This window comes from Glycine max, chromosome 3, assembly GCF_000004515.6.
Source record: "Glycine max cultivar Williams 82 chromosome 3, Glycine_max_v4.0, whole genome shotgun sequence".
NCBI lineage: Eukaryota > Viridiplantae > Streptophyta > Magnoliopsida > Fabales > Fabaceae > Glycine > Glycine max.
Window position 1 is genome coordinate 5,313,517 of NC_016090.4, and position 12,176 is coordinate 5,325,692.

At 29.7% G+C, this 12,176-nt stretch overlaps 1 long non-coding RNA gene across 6 annotated transcripts in view; it reads right to left on the bottom strand.

Annotated features, from left to right (window-relative positions):
- Positions 1-5,705: 5,705 nt before the first annotated feature.
- Positions 5,706-12,176, bottom strand: part of LOC102665465 (uncharacterized) — a 7,444-nt gene continuing 973 nt past the window's right edge. For 2 of the 6 annotated variants that reach the window (XR_413433.4, XR_003266446.2), the window contains exons 2-6: positions 8,316-8,578; positions 8,198-8,231; positions 8,045-8,099; positions 6,888-7,009; positions 5,706-6,082 (exon numbers count right to left, since the gene is read on the bottom strand). This is a non-coding gene — a long non-coding RNA (uncharacterized lncRNA). Of the gene's footprint in view, positions 6,083-6,887; positions 7,010-8,044; positions 8,100-8,197; positions 8,232-8,315; positions 10,087-12,042; positions 12,144-12,176 lie in introns of those variants that run through there. The other 4 variants (XR_003266447.2, XR_005890880.1, XR_005890879.1 and 1 more) reach the window with 4 other exon arrangements.

Genomic DNA, 12,176 nt, shown 5'->3' on the forward strand with positions numbered 1-12,176 from the left:
TGGCTTCACGTACGTCCAGCCTGTTACATTATTATTGACACTCTTTGACCGTTCAAGACGGCGACGGGCCACCGGCGCGCCGTCGCTTTCGCCGGTCCAATCCCTCAAATCATTAAGATTAACACTCAGATTCAAGTCGCCTGCATTTTCATCCTTTCTTTATCACTTAATTTTCATACTTCATATATATTGGAAAAATATAAATGTTCTAAACCGTAAAAAAAAAGTAAAAAAAAGTTCATATGTTTGAAATAAAATCAAGCATCCAAGACTTAATTATAGCTGATATCAATTAATTGATTTTAAAAGTAAATTACACTGCTACAATCTAATTTTTTTAAAACTTAATGTTTTTTTCTTCTTTATAATTTAACATTTTTTTTTTATTTTTATACTTGTAATTTTTTGGTTTTAATCCCTTTGTTTTGCTCTTCATTTTTAAAGTATTTTAGATGATATTTTTTTATTATTTAAAATATTTTGTTTGCTGTGTTTAAAGTATTATCTAAAATTCTTTAAAGATGAAAAATAAATCAAATATATTTCGCAAGAACTAAAATGAAAAAATAATTTACAAAAAAAATTAAAAAAAACTACTAAATTACATAAACCAAAAATATATTTAATTTTTTTATTACAAGTAACATCCTCAAAAATATTTTTTGAAGTAGTGTAAGGATAAAAAATAAAACAAACATAATTTATAAAAAATAAAAGAAAAAAAATACTAAATTACAAAAACTAAAAAAATATTTAAACTTATTTTTTATTCTTAAAAAAACATTTTGGCCATCACTAAAAGTGTTATGCATTTTGAGGTGACTCACATTTATTGTGAAGGTATATGTGCTGATAAAATGACTAATTATGGTTTTATTTGATGGGAGTAGGAGACTCTCCCTTGTTTTATATGTGAAGATTATAACCATAATGGGATACGATTAATTACCTATGTATAGATTTTGCTGATATTTGTTTCTAAGGATTTGGTTTGGTCCATGCTCGATCTTTTCTCTTGCTTTCTTTATGAAATAAATTGCGGACTTCTTGTTATTTTGTACCCTTGGTGCCGACCTAATGAGGATGAGGATTAATAGGATTCTTCAATAATTAATCTAGCCTTATTTAAAAAAATATGTATATAGTAATTCCTATTCTAGGAGTATAATACATGGCTAACGAGACATATCAATAGGTGATCAATAATGGAAAGCATTAAGAATATACTTAGGGACTCAAATGACATAAATAAGATACGAAAATAATGAAAGAAGTTTATTACATAAAAGTTTAAGAATAATTGAGAGAATGATGAGAATGAGATAGACATTAGAATTTCATAAAAAGTCCATTAACCCTGAGATGGCTTTTAATTTCCTCTATCGTTCATCCAAAGTTTCTTCTTTTTTTTCTTCTTCAAATTTTCGTATTCATATAGACAAAATATCAATATTCTCATCGCACAAAATTTAAGTGTTTATATATATAGGGACAAATCCAGGAAATCACCAAAGAGTGACTGATTTTTTTTACTATTACTTAAATATTTAACTTCTCACAAATAAATATTTAATAAATAATGGTTTTTATAAAATTATTTATTATTTTTACACGTAAAATTAAAATTAATTTTGTTCAAATAATATAAGAAGAAAACACATGTATTTATAATTCATATTAACTTTTTATTTTAAATTTTGAAAGTTTTTTTCTCACAAACACAATAATAATTAAATAAACAATAATCTCAGTCTCACACTAAAAAAAAGAACAAACTCATTAAATATAATAATAACTAAAAGTCATCAAAAATTTTAACTATTATATATTTTATAATCTTAATAATAATTAACTTTAATAATTAAATATATAAATACATAAATGAGACTTATAATAATACACAAAACATAATTTAGTCAAGATTTTTTTCTGAATAATTAGGCAAGATAATAACAATCAATAAAAAAAAAAGTCATAAAATGTCATTATTATCATATCTATTAATTAGTATATATATCTTTTTGGGTTAGATTATAATTAGTGGTAGTAAATATTATTAAAAAAATTAGTATAAAATCAATGACAGCATATATATATGTTATTAAATTTATTAATTAGTATTTCTTTATTATTAGAAGTAGTTATTATTATATATATATATATATATATATATGAAATTTAAATATGAGTTCTAATTATAATTAAATCTTCTTAACTTCAGTTTATTGCACAAAAAATCACTTCTCCACTTATAAATCTACATGTCTGATGAACTTAATTATCCCATTTAAATCCAAAACCTACTTTTGACACAGGAAATCCAAAACCTAGAGTACGTAATTCCGACCCAAAACCGGTAGTTAATCATCACCTATTTAATCCTTAACCTACTACTTCAGTATCAATTCATTACAAGCCATTATAACTTTATAACCACTAAATGCACCTCTTTCCCAAAATAAGACGATGCACAGAAATACAAAAATCATGTGATATTCACGTTCTAAATGTCACTCTTAACACAATTTAACGTGGGTAGATTAAGGAACCGAGTGGATATGAACACACAACTATGCATATATACAGTACATCAATCATATCCGTTATTAAATGTGTCATGGTTGGGTGTGGAGCCCTTCCCTTAGGTCCCAAATCTTTCTGCCAGACCTAACAATGTGATCCTTATTTCCTTTCGATTAAATTAAAATAGCCAAAAAGGACAATGATTCCATGTATATAGGCAGCCATGCAATTAAAATCACCAGTTGGATCCAACTACGTGTAGAAAATTCTTTAGTACACGGAGTTTGGACATTCTCCAAGTCATATATACGTACATTCAATAATTGGCATATGTGTAGCCCACAAGAAATTTAATTCAGACCCCGAAGAAATGCTGCTGCTGAAAACTCGTGGATGAGAAACCATTCATTTTATGGTCTCTAGCCAACATTTTTGGGGACTAAAGTGCTGATTATTTTTGCCAAACTAAAAGTATTGATAAGAATATGGAAAATCCACTTTTGTTTGACATGCATTAATGGCTTCAGCCTCTTACCACCATTATTTCTCCATTGAACGTTAGTTCGATGATTGAGAGACTCTAGGTGGGAGAAGGGTCGATTTCAATTAATACAGAAAAACTTGATTATGCAACATTCTTAACTAAAGCCAATATGACTGGTAGCTAGGGTTTTGCATTAATACATTAATTGAGGCGACCAAGCTCTTCACATATGAGAATATTACCAATTTTAATTGTTACTGTACAAAGAATGATGTCACTTATAATTAATTAACCATTATTTGGGTATCTGAAAGAGCTGTTGCAAGCCTTATTTAATTTGTATTTATCAACATTACGTTTTAATTCTTATATATTCTTTTAGTTTATTTTAATAATTTTCGTTATAAAAATATTATTGACATAGCAATAAACTCTCATGTAATACTTTACCAAAAAAAAAAAAAAAAAGCTCTCAGGTAATAAAAGCTTATTAAGTGTTAACTATATATCTTATTTATTGAAGTTCATCTTTGCATTCTTATTGTTGTTTAACTAGTCTCACCACATTATAAATTATAAATATTCTCAATTCAAATAAAACTACTGTTGGAGATACCAATCATTTAGGAAAAATAAAATAGAATAAAGTTTGACAGGGAGCATACAGGGGAGGCTTTGAAGTTGATGGGCCATTAGTCGCTTTCCACTCGAGCGGCAGTGACCTGTTGAGAGTTGAGACTTGAGACTTGAGATGGGGTCAGGTCTTGTGTCTTTGATTACAACTACAAATTGCCTTCTTTCATAAAAATAATGAACCAATACAGCACTTCATATCTTTTATTTTGATGCTGGAGAACTTCCTTGTTTACATGCACTTGTTATCCATGAGAAAACAATGAGCCAGTATAGCACACTAATGCATGTATAAAATAATTTTATGACGTCGTCTAATTATAAATATATATATATATATATATAATATTTGTTATATTTTATAATAATTATATTTAATTATATCTTAAAAATTATACTAACATTATTTTTTAATTGATTGATAATTATAAAAATATTTATATTAATAGTGTATGACTATTAAACCCTAATCTTATATAATTTAACAGAATTGTTTTTTTATGGAAGATACATACTACCTATAAAAGAAAATATCTGTTAATCTCTTTTATTATTTAGGTTAAGTTTATTGATGTACTAAGTGGCTAATTTAAGGACCATGATAGGTATTTTTTTTATAATTTTAATATAATAATTCTTTATCTTCCAAACGTTCATTATTTTTATAATTAAATGACTGGCTACACGTTTGCCATCTAACATTCAATGAAAATACAAGCAAAATAAAATAAATACAAGTCTCTGTACAACAAGGGCAAAAATTACTATATGATTTTTCTTTCTTTTTTATGATAAATAGTTTTTGTTTATATTAGATAAAAAAAATAAAAGAACACAAATCGTTACTCTATTAGCATTCTTATTATTTTTTATAAGAATTTAAATCCATTGCTTATGTAAATTTTTATATCAAAAAGAGAAATATATCACACTATTTATTATTAGTTATAATTTATTAAAATTCTCAAAACATGGGGTCTTACTCTTATTTATGAGTTTCATTCATATTTTTATAAATTACAATAAACTTTAATTAATAATAAAATATGCATTAAAAATAAAAGTTTTAATTTTTATATATTGTTATTATAAAGATTTTTATACTAAAGCATCCTCCATTGGAGGCTCAGGTCAATTAATATATATGCTCAGAGTCGGTAGTTACTATGTATGATAATTTACAGGAGTTGTTGGATGATAGTAGTATACAAAATTCTGCAATCTAACTAAATTTAAAAATAATTTATTAGGTGCAATTCTTGCCGCAACAAGTAACCAATTATCCTTGTGGCTCAAAACCTCAAAATCCCCAAACTCCAATTACCAATTGCAGAATGAACTAAAGTCTGCTAATTATTGGGCTTGAAGTTGTTGTTTGTTTCTTGGGCTCTTATGGAGTTATTTGTTTCCTCTTCATCAATTGTTTCATTTTTAAAAACGTTCAACGAAATCGTTAAATGCATGTCTACTTTTCCTAAGTACACCTCCATCATGTTAATTAGCTCCTTTATTCTATTTTATTTGTAACTTCATAAAATGTATTTTTAATTAATATACCCTATAACTTAGTAACTACAAACTACATTGGAGGTTCTGTTGCTGTTATTAAAAGAACTCATATCAGCCTAGTCTAATAAAAGTGCCCAGTGCTAATTTAAGCTAAGAATTGCAAGTGTCATTTTTTATCTATTAAACCAACATATCATCATTTTTCCCGCAACATGTCAAGGGAGATTGAACCCTGGAAATGTCGCGGAGGTTCTCGTTGCGAGACTATGGTTGTTGATGGCATTTAGGTCGCTTGTGCAGCAGGTTGCTACTTTAGAAGAATAGTGTTGCTTAGGGTTATTAGATATATCTGAATTGAATTTTGTCTTTCTCAATAATAATTTTTCATACACGAAACTGAAAAATTGAGTCCCTAACTTCATATTTAAGGAATACAACTATCTGCTAACCGTGTTAATCCTTGTTAGTTGGGGAAGTGTGAATTTGAAAGTAGGATTCCAAGTGAATGGATCAGATTTCTTGCGTGCAACCACGTACAATAATGCTCAAAGCATAATTGTGAAATCCGGTCCAGTCATTGGCCCAGTTTGACCCAGTCTTTATTAAAAAAAAATCAAAATTATATGTGTATCTATTACACATAAGTATATAACTAACACTACTGGGAAAAATGCATTTAACGACGGTGGAAGCAAGTCTTTAAAGTTGACGTCGTTGTTTACGCTGGAACCTTCAACGACGGCCGCGAAACACCGTTTTGAATGAAGTCCCGAAGCAAGTCGTTGGTTACGCGATGTGGAGAAAATAAATGTCTACATTGGTCCTTTACCCAGCAACATCGTAGGAACAAGTACAGGTAGTTTCTAAGTTGTTCCGACGATGCAACAACATAGAAGACGTGTGCATCAACGTCGTTTCTGGAAAACAAACGACCTAAAAATGGCGTGCATCAACGTCATTTATGCACATCAAAACGACTTAAAAACAACATGCATCAACGTCATTTCAGGAAAACAAACGACTTAAAAAGCCAATCATTTAACGTTGTTGCTTCACTCCAAATGACATGAAAGTGCATACTTTAACGTCAGTGTACCAGGTGAGCACCGATGTAGATTTCTGTATAATTTTTTTATATATAAATATAATTAGTTATTATTAAAAATTATGTATAAGCTGATAATTATAAAATGATATAATAATATTAAAATACATAATAAGCTAAAAATTATGTATATAATATTAAATTATATTCTATTTAAAATTAAAAAATAATGTATAACCTGAAAATTTAAAAATTATATAATAATATTAAATTAATATTTTTGCTGAAAATTATGTATATAATATTTAATATCTATAAATAATGTATAAGCTGAAAATTTAAAAATTATATAATATTAAATTAATAAAACCGTAATATAACCTGAAAATTTAAAAATTATGTGACTTTGAATTGTTTACTAATTATCATAAGTACATATAATTTTTTTACTATGATGGTTTTAGTTAATTTAATATTATTTTATTAAGCAACTTAATTAGAAAATTAATTCAGTATAAGACATAATTATATAATATGAAATTAACGAAAACCTTAATCATAGGTGAAAGAATAAAAATTATTATTCTCAACTAATTATGATAAGTACATGTAATTTTTTTATTATATAATTAAGCATCATATAAATAAATTAATATTTTATGAATGAGTACATATTAAGCAAGGAGGACTCACACTAGGAAAACAACTGAAGATGTCGAACAATGATGAGACCACGTACTCCCCCTGCATGACCAACTCTATTATGTACATCGACCAGCTTCTGGAAATAAATTAAAGCACCTTTTGTCTGTAACCTGAAAAATAAAAATGTCGTTAGGATTCAAGATAGCTTTTCTACCAAGTATTGGTCATTCAAAACAGATTGGCATATGAATAGTTTTGCATGAAAAGCATGGTCCATAAAATCGAATCCATCATTGATTTGAGATATTGATAAGGTGAATATTCATTTCTCGTCAATGCTAGGCATAATGCGGGTATAAGGACCTAAAAAAAGATTATATTTTCTTCCTATCTTATGAACTTTAAGGTGTATGAAGTGTCATTTCCTATCTTAGGTTTTAATTTTAATAGGTAGATAAAGAGTCCATTTCACTTAAGTTGATCTAAGCCAGAATCAGACCTACGTCAAGATAATCATGATTAAGTTGCCAAACCCAAATTGAAATTTAAGTACACAGGATTCACCATGTGTGAAGATTTCATTTTTTATTGAAGATAGATTCCATGTGTTGATACACAGGAACAACCTTAAACAACAATAAACCAACCAGTTACTTGGGCTGTAGAAAAAAAATATTATTCGCCTGAAACCTGCTTAGTTGTGATATTAAGAATTTAATTCGAAAATTCAATCCTATTGTGGAAGAATATCTTAAACCACTGACTGCAATAAAAGTTTAGAGAATGCTTGTGAAGTCATTATGGAAGAATATGTACAACACTTTTGTAGTTTTCAAAAATTAAAAACGAATAAAGTTTTTATAATTAAGAACCAATACTAAAAGATTTTCATATTTTTACGTTTAGAGACAAAAGTATATAATTAAAGTAAGAATCATTAACACACTCTACATTGTTTGTAATAAATCAAACAAGACGTGTCTTATGCTAGTCTTCAAAACCAGAGAGGGAGGGCCAAAAGGGCTGCGATGGAGAAAATTAATTTGTCTGCCCAAGTACAAACGTGGGCAGATGCATGGAACTGAAACCATTACTAAATGATTGTATCATTGTACTAATGCCTACCCACATCTTGTCATGAATTAATTAATTGCTCGTCAAAAATGGAAACCAAAGATTAAGACTCAAATTATAGCTATACCAACCATGGCAGTTAGGGTACTTGCAGTTGTCATTATTACAGATAGCGCCACATCTCCACTAGCAAAACAAAAGGGTCATTAAATCACCTGGTCATCAATATGATCAAACAAAGTAAAGCATTTATTAATTGGAATTATATATAACTGAGAATATACCGTGAAAGATATGTTATAATGTTACTAGCTGTGCCTGCAACCAAACAAAGATCGACCATTTTGAATATGATGGATAGAATTATAAGAAAACTAAGAACCACAAAATTAAATTTCATACCTCCTGGACTGCACCCAATTAATATTAAACCTGCTGCAAAATGTGGTGCAAGATTTAAGAGTGTGCTTATGAGAAATCCAGAGTGGCATCACCTGAAATTTGTTAGCAATTTACACAACCACATTGTTGTCTTTCTCTGGGTTTACAACATGCACATAAACTTCTTGGCCCAGATACCACGAGTTGAGGTTCTCTGGACGAAGGTTCCAAATACCGGCGTTGTCAAGAGATACCAAAATGGTTGTCCAAGCACCAGGAAAGACCTGCATACAGGGTAAAGAAAAGTTATTCTAGAGCATATACACTCCTTCTTTTGGTCATGAAAAGCTATTCTTGCATACAAATTAAATTCATGTTTCATTTTACTTGCAATTACATGTCCTTTCAAGTTGGAACAACTAACCAGAAAGTGCTTCATATCATGTATAGAAAAAGTGCTTTGGTATATTGGATGCAAAGCTTCTACAAAGAGAGGCCAAGAAAAAGCCAGCACAGTATATTATTTTTAAATAGAAAAGTAAAGATAGGATAGACATTTTAAATATTCATGGGGTTTAAAAGGGAATTCTTATTAATGATTCCAGATCCATGAGAAGCTGAAAAGATAAAGTAATGTGGTCAAATCAAAAGAAAAACTATAAATGATCAAGTACGACACAATTATGGTGTTCACTATTTCAAAGTACAAATTGAAATGAACACTAGCATTCTGAAAATGGTTTTCATGAAATTGGTGTTCACTAGTTTAAAACTATGTTAGAGCTGATCTCAAAATACAAACATTTTCTGTAGAGGAGGAAAGTAGCATTCTGAAGTTGCATGCTTGGTTTAGCAGAAGCTTCATAAGAATTTGAAGGTAAATTCAGAAGTTCTACAATTAAATGAAGACAACAAGGGTAGCAGCGAATAAGGTGAGTTATATATACTACCATAATTGCTGGTTATAGTTTGAAACCTGTGTCAAGCTTTTCAATGACCATAGGATGAATGGGGGCCTTAATTAAAGGGCCATGGCACGTATCATGGTTGCTGTGTTCTCTGAAGTTGGTGAAACTCTTACAAGACATGAAGGCAGAAGGAACAGGACTAGATTAGAGGTTGTACCAATCTGCTTCTAATACTTCCAAAATCAGATTCGACTGAACAAACATGTTTTTAATTGTGACTTCCATTTTCAAAGTAAAAGGCCATTAGTAGCAGCACAACATGAAACTCTGCTGCTTTTTTATTTTTGGTCCACGTATAGAGGAGCTATGGATAAATAACATGATTAATGTAAAATACACATACAAAGAGTGCTATGATGGTGGAGTAGTTTTCATGGCTCTAGAGATCTGTCACTCTGCAATATGCCAAACCTAGTAAGGTTATCAAGGGAGGATGGGAAAAACATGTTCCTGCACCTTTCTACACTTCTAATTAATGAATGTCCTAAATTTTTTGCAGGGGAAGTATTGGTGCAAGGGTTGCACTCTCTCAAGGAATTAGTAATTGAGGGGGGTGGTAAGTTCAATATGTTGGCAGGTTTTCAATGCCTAACTTGTCTTCAGGAATTCCTATTCCTTCCTATATGTTGGCAGGTTTTAATCCTTTGCAAACCGTATCAAGGTGTACCCACCCTAATTAGACGAAAAGGAAATTATATAAAATTTTAAAAATTAAAAGAATGAATTTTTTGTTGACACCAAATTTTAGAATTTTAAGTTTTCAAACAAGAAAACACAATTTTTCGATTTCTCCTCTGTTTCACCCCTACAGTATAAATTGCCTCTAGTAATCAAAACTTAATAAATCACCTTCTATGTTTCAATTTAAGAATTTAAAATATTTTTCCTAAAATTGAAATTCTTCCATTTTTTGTTAAACAGAATCGCTTCAATTAACGCCGTTAAGGAGAGGGATTTCATTCTATGCAAATTTTATAATTTTATCTTATTTTGCTGTACTGCACAATGGGTTCTATTCTGAAACTGAAAACTACATTGTTCTGGTGGTCATAAATCTTGCCACTTTGAGGTCCAAAATTTCAAGCTTCCTGCAAGCATGTTTGAAGATTTAAGTGCTTCTTCCTTTCACCCAAGTTCACAATGAAGTTTAGTATAATATAAGCTTTGACAACATGTACCTCTGCAATGTTCGGATGTTTGTGTTGTTTGCACCTTTGTTTATTTAACCTCCTACAGTTCTTTTATCAATGTATTAAAAAGTGGATTTGTATGATTTACTACTTTATTTATTTTATTTCTCATGTCTTCTTATCCGTGTGTATTTGAATTATTTTATATGATTAAATTGATTTGGATTTGTTTTAAGAAACTTTAGTTTGAACTGGATTTAGATTAATAAAGCATAATAAACATCTACTCAAGAACTTGGCTGCTGAATAATATTAAGATATGAAAAACTTTGTGGCCAGATGGAGAAGGTGGGATCGCTCATTTGGCTGGTCTGCTATAAAGTTTGCATCAATATGTTGTCAGTGGAAAAATGTGACAGCCATTTTAGAGCTTTAACGGGTTAGTGAGATGACTTAGCCTAAGATTTTCAGAACTTGTATAGTTGTGTGTATGAAATAGTTATCAGCTAAGTCATCATTATTATAGACTCAAAGATCATGTTATCTACAAATGCCACTTGCATTCCACAACTGGCATGGAGGGAAGAACAAAAAAATTGGATCATGTTATGCAGTTTATACTCTATTCTAATCTTTTAGATTTTGCTCATTTCATGTTTTTCACTTTAAGAAACGTTACCTAAGGAAATTGTTCCTCAACCAACTCTTGCATCCAGAAATCTTGTTTTAACAATCCAACCATGACACAAGTTAATAGTTTCCTAGGAGAAACACCCATACTCTATACCAAAATATAAGCATAAATAGTATACTATTAAAAGCTAACTCTCTTAAAACTGCTCAATATATATTTGCAACTCACGTACTCACTGCCATAAAAACAAATTCAAAATGGCAAAATATAATGCTTCTTATCAGTATTATGACTTATGAAAACTCAATCAATGAATCTCTCATTGCAAATGTGCATTAAGAAACCCAATCTTCCTCATCCCCCATCAATAAGAGATATCTATAATCCGGAGAAACATTTAATAAATAATATGAATGAAAATCAACATTAGTTGAATCAAGTGGAGGAAGAATTTGGGTATGACCAACCTTCCTTATAAAGTTCATTTAATTTATACAAATTTCATGCGGTCACTACTAAAAAAAAACCACAGACATATATCTCCTACACTGCACATGGACATTTTTAGAAAATAAAAAATAAAAAACCCAGCTTTAACCTACAAGAAAAATGACATATGTCTACGGACAAAAATCATCACTAGATGTTAAAAATGCGTAGATAAATGTAATAAAAACTTTGTCCTACGGACATTGTGGTCGTCAACTTTGAGGGGGTGTACAGTGACGGATTATCGTCTGTCATTATAGGTTTTACCTACAGATTTACTTTCACCTACAATTCACAATGTGCGTAGGTAAAAGTCATTAATTTATATCTACAACCTCGAACTGTAGGTAAAAATATTAACTTGTACCTACAACCTCCAACTGTAGGTAAAAGTCATTAACTTATGTCTGTCATGCATTAAAAGACTATAGATATAAACCATTTACTTGTACGTATGCCTACAGACAAAAATGAAACACATAAACCAAGGAACAAGAAAAGTAGAAAGAAAATGGTGGATTGCATACTTTCTGGAAGGTGCAACTCTTCTTAGTTCATTCAACTCTACCTTGGCAAATTTTCTATCAAGAGCTAATTATCTATCAAAACTTACATTAAGTAGATCAATTTCATATGTCAAATCAAAATAGATAAAAACAGC